The sequence below is a fragment of the Acanthopagrus latus genome, chromosome 12, assembly GCF_904848185.1.
Source record: "Acanthopagrus latus isolate v.2019 chromosome 12, fAcaLat1.1, whole genome shotgun sequence".
NCBI lineage: Eukaryota > Metazoa > Chordata > Actinopteri > Spariformes > Sparidae > Acanthopagrus > Acanthopagrus latus.
Window position 1 is genome coordinate 26,370,509 of NC_051050.1, and position 9,582 is coordinate 26,380,090.

Genomic DNA, 9,582 nt, shown 5'->3' on the forward strand with positions numbered 1-9,582 from the left:
AGCATGGCTAACCAAACCAAACAGAAAGATGTTGGGTCTGCTCCAGAGACCCTGAATAAGCCTCCAGCTGGCAAGAAAAGTAAAGGTCAACACGATGAGATGGAGGTCTCCAACCTGACCATATTAGAAGACATTCGAGGTATGTAAAAAAAAAAAAAACTTTGAGGAGCTAAAGGAACAAGCTAAACAGACAGACTAGCTGCATGCTTGCTGCATTGACAAAAGCGGTAAGTTTAATGCTGAAGAAGTTAAGGAATGCAAAGAAAAAGTGAAGGAACTGGAAAAACAACATAAACTCCTCAAAAATTAAAATGAAGAACTGAAAGAGAGAATCAGGGAGCAGGAAAGATGCAAGATGTGGTGTTAAAAAACAATTCTCCTGGTACAAGCCTAATGGTAAGGCTAAATCTAGAATTGACTACTCGCTTGCTGCAGATACGCTTGGAGGACATTTCCCAGAAGCTGTCATTTCCAAAGCTCCTTTAACTGATCACCGTATAACTGAAATAACATTGAATTCGATTTACAGGAAAAATAAAAACAAAGCTTATTGGAAATTTAATTCTAACCTACTAAAAAACAAAAAATATTGTGCTAAAATAAAAGAAATTATAATTGAAACTGAAAAGGATAAAAGCATAAATAGTTTTTGTAATAAATGGGAATATGTTAAATATAAAATTTGTGAATTCTCTTTTAAATTCAGTAAAGAACTAAACAAAGAAAGAAGAAGGGAAGGAAGCAATTTGTTCTCTGAAATTAGTCAATGTTGTAGCAAACTAGATTTGACTAGTGAAGACAAGGAAAAATGACTGCTCTTACAGTCCAAACTTGATGATATCTTTCTGAAGAGAGCCCAGGGTCCTTTTGTAAGGTCAAGAACAAAATGGATGAAGGAGGAAGAAAAAAACACGACATACTTTAGCAGGCTGGAGAAAAAAAAAGACAGGAAAATAAGACGATAACAAGTTTGTTGATTAATGGAAGAGAATGCAAGGAGAACAAAATTATTGAAAAAGAAGTTTTTATGTTCTATAGTAATCTTTACTCGTCTGTGTACTCTCCTATTGATTCAACCAACGTCTTTGACCAAATTGCAAACTACAAACCAAACATCAATGATATATTTAAATAAATTTGTGATTTGGATTTAGAAATAGAAGAATTAGATGCTGTCAGTTTGAAATTGTCACAAAACAAATCCCCTGGCTCTGATGGGCTCACACAATTCAAGAATGCATTGGAAAACAAGAACTAATGCCCAGTATGAAACAAGGTGTGATAACACTAATTCCCAAACACAGCAAAGATAAAACAATATTGGACGACTTAAGACCTATCACTCTTCTTAACACTGATTGTAAACTGCTTTCTGGATGTATAGCCGCTAGAATGAAAATAGGTTTGTCACAACTTATTGATGAAACGCAATCTGGTTTTCTGGGTGGACGATCTATTCACAACAACATATGACTGGTTTTGGATCTGATTGATTATAGTCATATATTGTCAAAAGAGGGGTTCATTCTCTTCCTAGATCTTTATAAGGCTTTTGATTCTGTGGAGCACCCCTTCATATTAAATACTCTAAATTACTTTGGTTTTGGTCAAAAATTCATAAACCTGATAGGTATGTTATACAGGGACATTATAGTTGTGTAGCTTTGGAACATGGTACATGCACAAGATTTCAAGTCAACAGGTATTAGACAAGGCGGCAACAGCTCCCTCTTACTATTTATTCTAGTGGCCGAGCTATTATCAATTATGATTAAAAAAAATAATGGTATCCAAAGAATAGACATTTTAGAACGACATATTATAATTTGTCAATTTGCAGATTATATGACATTATTTTAAAAAAATGAAATGAATTCCCAAAGCATTAGATTCCATCAATCAATTCTCCAAGGCATCAGGCTTGAAACTTAACATTGATAAATGTGATATTTAAATGTAATATTTGCCCTTCGTGATCAATATGTAACTTTGCGATTAAAACGCAAGTCAAATACTTAAGCATATTTATTACCAGGATAAAAGAATTAAGAAAGAGAGAGAAAATGTTTGTAAAAATGGGGATAAATGCAAAACCATTCTGAACTCTTGGTTACAGAGAGACATCACTGTATTTGGGAGGGTTTTGCTTTCTAAAATGGAAAGTTTGTCAAGAGCTATTTATCCTGCTTTCTCACCGGATATTTCAGACAGAATGATTAAACTTATCAACAATATAATCTTTAAATTTATTTGGAAAAACAAATGCCAGTATATTAGAAGAGCTGATGTGGTCTAGAGTATTGAAGAGGGTGGCTTAAATGCTATAGATTTCTTATATATAGGTTATGAATAATGGCTCAATTAATTTATTTTGCAGAAAGACTCATTTTGGTTTAGCATTCCTAATGCAATTTTTCAAAAAAAATGGGAGGCATTGAATTTTTGTTTCATTGTGACTATTTCACTTCCTTGTGAAACTTTCAGACTATCACCAACAAGTTCTCTTCTACTGGAACTTAATTTATAAGCACAATTTTACCCCTCACAACTCACCCGTGTGGAATAATAGATATATACTGACCAATCGTAAGTCATTGTTTTTGGGGACCAGGTTTGATAAAGGAATTTGGGCTGTTTCACATCTATTGGATGATCAGGGCAATTTCCTAACTGATGAGAACCTTTGTGTTAAATTTAACTTTCAGTGCTCAACTAAGGAGTACAATAAAATAATTAAAGCCATTCCAACTCCTTTTAAAACAATGACTCAACAACTGGTGATGCATTCAAATGTTCCGGAAATGAGATCACTACATGTGGAAGGAGTCACTTTAGGTAGTAAATTATTCTCTAATAAGTTTATTAGAATTATTTTGACTGCCCAATACTACCCTTATCAACTTAAAAGAAAATATGTTCAGATTACAGTGTTGTGGAGGCAAGAAAGATAAGGAAATTATATTTATCTTATCCAATCCCTCATGAAGCAAAACAGGTCACATTTAAAATACTAAATGATATTTTCCATCAAACCACTTCTTACATGTAAGATTTAATTGGGATAATAATTTGTGTGGATTTTGCGAGAGTGACATTGAAACGGTGGAACATATTTTCTTTGAATGTGAACATGTTATACAACTGTGGGTATTGTTTCATAGCTGGTTGTTAACCAAACAAATTATTTTGCATCCATTAAACTGGATGTTGTTTAATGTTGGAGTGCAATTAGAGGAGAAGAACTTAGACTTCTTAGTGAACAATTTGATCACGCTTGGAAAACATTTCATTCATAGATGCAAATACCTTAAGGTGAAGCCCCACATCAATGGATGGAAGAATGAACTCAAAATATACAAAAATCCATGGATTACATGACAAAACAAAAATGGCCTGAGACTCCTTTCTTTATTGGACTGATTTATCCTCCTAGAAAAAGACCCTCACATTGTTATTAGGGCCCGAGCAGGGAACCTGCAAGGACCCTGTTGTTTTTCAAATTATTCTTTTTTTCTTTTTTTTTCTTTGTCCCAAACAATCGCATTTTTCACTGCCTGGACATACCCCAAAACTCACCAAACTTGGAATATAAGTCACACCTGGTGAAAAATGTTATAATCTATTGTCGTCCTGAATTTCCACCACTAGGTGGCGCTGTTATTAAGGAAAGTGCGTTTTGGCTAATAACTCCCATATACTTCGTTGCACATTCAAAAACCTCACATGCAAGTGTACAGTGAATTGTGCTGAGTCTCGTGGTATAGGCCACGCCCATTACCGCCTCGTTTTTTGTTTTTTTTTTGCTATGTCGCGAAATGTTGAAAACCTACTTTTTCGAACTCCTCCCAGGCAATTTCACCGATTTGCATTAAACTTGGCACACAGCATCTGTGGACCCTCCTGACAAAAAGTTATCAAAAGAGTTTTAATCAGACAATCAATTATAAAGTTATTAAATAACAACTTCCTGCAGATTTGCTTCAAAACAGGAAGTGTTACATATTTCCACATTGGTGAGGTCTAATGACATGAAACTATGTTTACTGCTTCCCCATGAGCCCCTGAGGCCCTGTGCAAAATTTTAGGCGATGACCACAAGGTGGCACTCTTTAAAATGATGAATTTTATATCTCCACAACAGTTCAGTGGATTAACACGAAATTTAGTACATTTATATTCAGTGCGCTCCTGAGGACATCTGACGAAGGGTTTACCAATCCGCCACTAGGTGGCACTCTGGTGGCGTCTAATTTAATATTTGACACTGTGCCGCACCATAACACTTTTGGAAATGAAATTCATAGAGGTGCTATAGAATGGCCCCTGTGACCAACACACCAAAAATGACCAGCAGGTGGGGCTATTTTCAATGCAAAAGCGTTTTTTACTCCCACTTAATATGATGCACATCATTAAACCATCCCTGTGTGTTCCCTGCATTCAGCTGAATTGTTTGGTGTAGGCCACGTCCACTTTCGCACTAACTTTCCATTCGCAAAATCGCAACAAATGAAGGACGTACTTTTTCAAACTCCTCCTAGGCAATTTGAGCGATTTGCACCAAACTTTGTGTGCAGCATCTGTGGACCCTCCTGATAAAAAGTTCTCAAACGAATTTTCATAGTCAATAAAGCGCCTGAAATATAAAACAACAAATTCCTGCATATTGTGTTGAAAGATGACAATCTTGCATATCTTTACAAAATACTAACTGATTATCACGTAAATATTCATAATTGTGAGGGCGCGCTTGAGCATGAGTAGTGAGTAGACGTGCCTTCCACAGCTCCCGCATTACTCCATCAAGTTTATACATTTTGGACCTCGCAACTGTTCAAACTCCGGTGGAAAGTCACACCAAGTGGCTCTACTACCGTGTAGGTGGATGAATGCCTCCCAAACCGGCCAAACAACAAAGTGGGAAAGCCACAACACGGGGCAGCTCGAGCTCCTCGGCTAGCGTTAGCGCAGAAGCAGGTGATAATGCTAACGGCATGGAAGCTCTGGCTAATGCAGTTACTGCTGTGCAAGCCTCTATCAACTCGTTTCGGGAGGAGAACCGGACGTCTATCGCCTCTCTACATTCAATTTTGAGTGTGTATGGCCAGCAAATTACTGATATGGAGGACGGGCTGAATGAGTTTGACAAGAGACTGAGTAGCATGGAAGCTTCCCAAACCTCGTTAGCTAGAGAAAATAAGGCCTTGAGGGAGAAGGTAGCTTACCTGGAAAACTATACCAGACGGCAGAATATACGCATTGTGGGGATACCAGAAAACGCGGAGGGCCCGCGACCAACAGAATTCATCACCAATGTACTCATTGATGTGCTTGGGGAGGACAATTTTGAGAGGCCGCTGGCGGTGGACAGAGCCCACAGGAGTCTGGCCCCAAAACCAACAGACCGCAGCCATTCATTGTTAAGTTGCATCACTTCAAAACCAAAGAGTTGATCCTCCGTCTCGCCAGACAGAAGGGCCCGCTCTCATACAACGGATCAAGATTTCACATCTTTCCTGACTACAGCCCGGACGTCAATAGCCTTCTCTGAATCCAAAAAGAAGCTCCACGCCGCAAAGATCCAGTTCGGCCTCTACTATCCAGCCACTCTGCAGTTCACACAAAATGGGAAACGCATTAAGTTCACCGACCCCGCGGAGGCGCTGACCTACATTAACAACAATTTTACTGCTGATGACGGGTTGATGATTGGGTTCATGACACCAATAGCCACTTAAAAGAGACGGTGATATCATTTGATATGGTTATTCTGTCATATTTTCTGACAGTATTTATTATTTTTGTAGTATTATTTTATTAGTATTCTTTATGTGGCAATGAACGTTTCATGTGCGAAAGTGTATGTGTACATTGCACGCAATGTTGCATATAGATGCCCTCCTAAATTGTTATTTTCATGTACATTATTTTTATTATTATTGTTTATGATCACCACCGTCTTGTTACACTGACTGTCTATGGCCTATGGATATTGTGGTTTCAACATTGACAAATGATGTTACAGGTCATTTCATTTCATATTCTGTTCTAGACGTTAATCAATATTTATCAATATTTATCACTGCGGGTAGCACGCAAATGCAGGTTTGCAGTAGTTTGAGGTTCTTTGGGGGGGATAGCCTTTTTAAGGCCTGTGTATGTGTTGTATGTTGTAGTTTTGATGTGATATTAGTATTTTATAAGGCTTGTGCACCTATCTGGCTTTTTGATCATCTAAACGGGGTAGATATCTTTATTTTTAAATCACATGGTTTTAATGACACAGAGTAATTCACATCTTGTCCCAGGTAAAGATGATATGAAAATTATAAGCTGGAATGTAAAGGGTCTGAATCAGGCAATCAAGAGAAAAAGGGCTCTCTCTCACCTACAATACCTTGGGGTTGGTATTGCTTTCCTACAAGAAACCCACCCTCAAAATCGATACCACTCTAAAATTCACAAAGAATGGGTTGGGCAAATGTTCCATTCACAATTTAATTGTAAAGGCAGAGGAGTAGCTATACTCGTTCACAAAAAGATTCCTTTTGCTGTGTCAAACACTATCTTGGATCCAAATGGCAGATACGTGATGGTTGTGGGAGAGTTGTTTCAGCTTCGCTTAGTGTTGGTTAATATTTACGGCCCAAACTTTGATGACGATAATTTTTTTAAAAAGATGCTGAGCTTAATTCCTAATCTGGATAGTCATCACTTGATCATGTCTGGAGATTACAACTTGGTGATTGATTCTGTCCGGGATCGCTCTTCTCAGTCTGTACCAAGACCGTCTAAATCTGTACAAACAATTCAGTCGTTCATAGATATATATAAACTCATAGACCCATGGAGATTTAAACATCCTACTAAAAGGGAATACTCGTATTACTCTAATGTACACAAATCATTTTCCAGGATAGATTTTTTTTTGGTTGATCCCTATCTACTTACTATTACTACAGATTGTAAGTATGACCCAATCATTATCTCTGATCATGCCCCGGTGAGTATTAGGGTAACTCTCCCGACTCAGAGGACAGAACGGACATGGCGGCTTGACACACTTCTGTTGGCCGACTCGGACTTTGTAAATTTCATTACAGAGCAGATAGACTTCTTTTTGCAGGTAAATAGGACTGAGGGCATCTCAGCTTCAACTCTCTGGGAGACCCTTAAAGCGTATCTCAGAGGACAGATTATCTCTCGCTCTGCTTACATTAGGAAAATGAAGCATGAGTATATTGAGAAGCTATCTTCAGAAATTAAGGCGCTGGATGGACTCATATCTGGTTCTCCAACTCCTGATCTGATTAAGAGGAGAGTAGGCCTGCAAACTAAAATTGATCTCCTAACTGCCACCCAAACTGAGACACTCATCTTTAAATCCCGTAGTAGATTCTATGACGAGGGGGATAAACTTTCCAAACTATTAGCCAGTCAACTCCGACAAAAAGCAGCGTCCTGTATTATTTCCCAAATTAAGCTACCTGATAGCTCCTCAACCCAGGATCATCAGGCTATTAACAACTGCTTTAAAGAGTTCTATACTAAATTATATTTTTCAGATTTAGCACCAGATCACAACCTATTTGACGCTTTTTTTTCTAACCTGAGCATCCCTACAATTGACTCTGACTCTAAAGAACGATTGGAACAAAATCTGACATTGGTAGAAATGAACAATTCAATAATGTCCCTTCAAAGTGGTAAAGCACCTGGCCCGGATGGGTTTCCAACTGATTTCTATAAGAAATTTAAAGATAAACTTGCCCTTCTTCTCCTTTCAGTTTATGAAGCAGCAGTGGAAAATAATTTTTTTCCACCCACACTCCGTCAGGCATCTATTACACTGCTATTAAAGAAAAATAAAGACCCTCTAGATTGCTCTTCTTACAGACCAATTAGCTCAACAAACTGTGATGGTTAAGTGTTCTTGAAGGCCATTGCACTCCGATTGGAGGCAATTCTTCCTTATATCATCTCGGGGGACCAGACTGGGTTTATCCAGGGCAGACAGTCCTATTTTGACCTAGGACGGTTGTTTAATATCATTTACACTGAACCTAGCAGTCCATCCCCAGAAGCAGTTATATCGCTCGACGCCAAAAAGGCGTTCGATCGGGTTGAGTGGGGCTATTTTTTTCATACACTTGACAGATTTGGATTTGGCCCCAACTTTATTCATCTTATCAAGCTTATTTACACTGATCCAGTTGCCTCAGTTTATACCAACAGTATCTTATCTGAGTATTTTCCTCTTCACAGAGGTATAAAACAAGGAGATCCAGTGAGCCCGTTACTTTTCGTTCTAGCTATAGAGCCACTTGCTATAGCCCTTAGAGGCAACAACAAGACACAAGGTATCTCACATGGTGGCCTAACTCATACTGTCTCGCTTTATGCAGACAATTTATTATTATATGTCACCAATCCTATCACAACTACCCCTGAAATTCTTAGAGTCTTGCGGGAATTTGGAAACATTTGACAAAATTTGGTATGACAAGGGCATTCATAGTATTGAAGACCTGTATGTCAATGATACTTTTGCAAGCTTTGAACAATTATCGAAAAAATTTGGTCTGACCAATAATCATTGCTTGCGATACATACAAATTAGAGATTTCACTCATAAAAAGTTTGCTAACTTTCCTACACCCCCCACACACACACACCCCCCCCGTCTGGATTCTTTACTAAGGGTCAATATGCTGAATAAGAGTAGAATATCGTTTATTTATTCCCACATTATGGATAGCTGCAGCCTCCCTATTTCACATATTACAGAACAGTGGGAAAATGACTTGGGGGCCCAGTTGTCCGATGAGGAATGGGATATGGCTCTCACGAGAGTCCATTCTTCTTCCATATGTTCTAGACATTCCTTAATACAGTTCAAAGTGTTACACAGGTTACACTTCTCAAAAGTCAAATTAGCAAGAATATTTCCAAACAAAGACCCAATATGCGATGGATGTAAACAGGCTCCTGCTACCTCCTATCACATGTTCTGGTCTTGTCCGAAACTTGTTCCTTTCTGGGTGTCTTTTTTGAAGTTATCTCTAATGCCTGTGCTTATAACATTGTACCTTCTCCTTTGGTTGCTGTTTTTGGGTGGTTTTCAGATCCAACCGGATCTGTCCCTCCTGCTCACTTACAGAGGGTCATTGCCTTTTCTTCCTTATTAGCGAGGCGCTTGATTTTATTTAAATGGAAAGCTGTTGCTCCCCCTTCACACCATCGTCGGAGGACCGGCCGAGTCCCACGCCAAGTCCTGTGTCTGCTCCAGGGGGTTCCAGCCCGCACCTTCACCTTCGCCTTCGTCGCCGGATTCCAGCGAGTTCCAGGCCGCGCCTATGTCTTCTTCGCCGCCCTCCGGCGAGTCTGAGGCCACGTCGACGCCTTGGTCACCGGTCTCCAGTAGGTTCCAGCCTGCACCTCAGTCCACGTCCCTGGTCCCCAGTGGGCCCCAGTCCTCGCCTCCATCTCCTTGTTTATTTGAACCTTGGCCCTCCTCCAGACCCCCTCCACCCTCCCGGCTTCACTTGGACTTTAAACTCAGGTATTGAGGGACATCTGGGA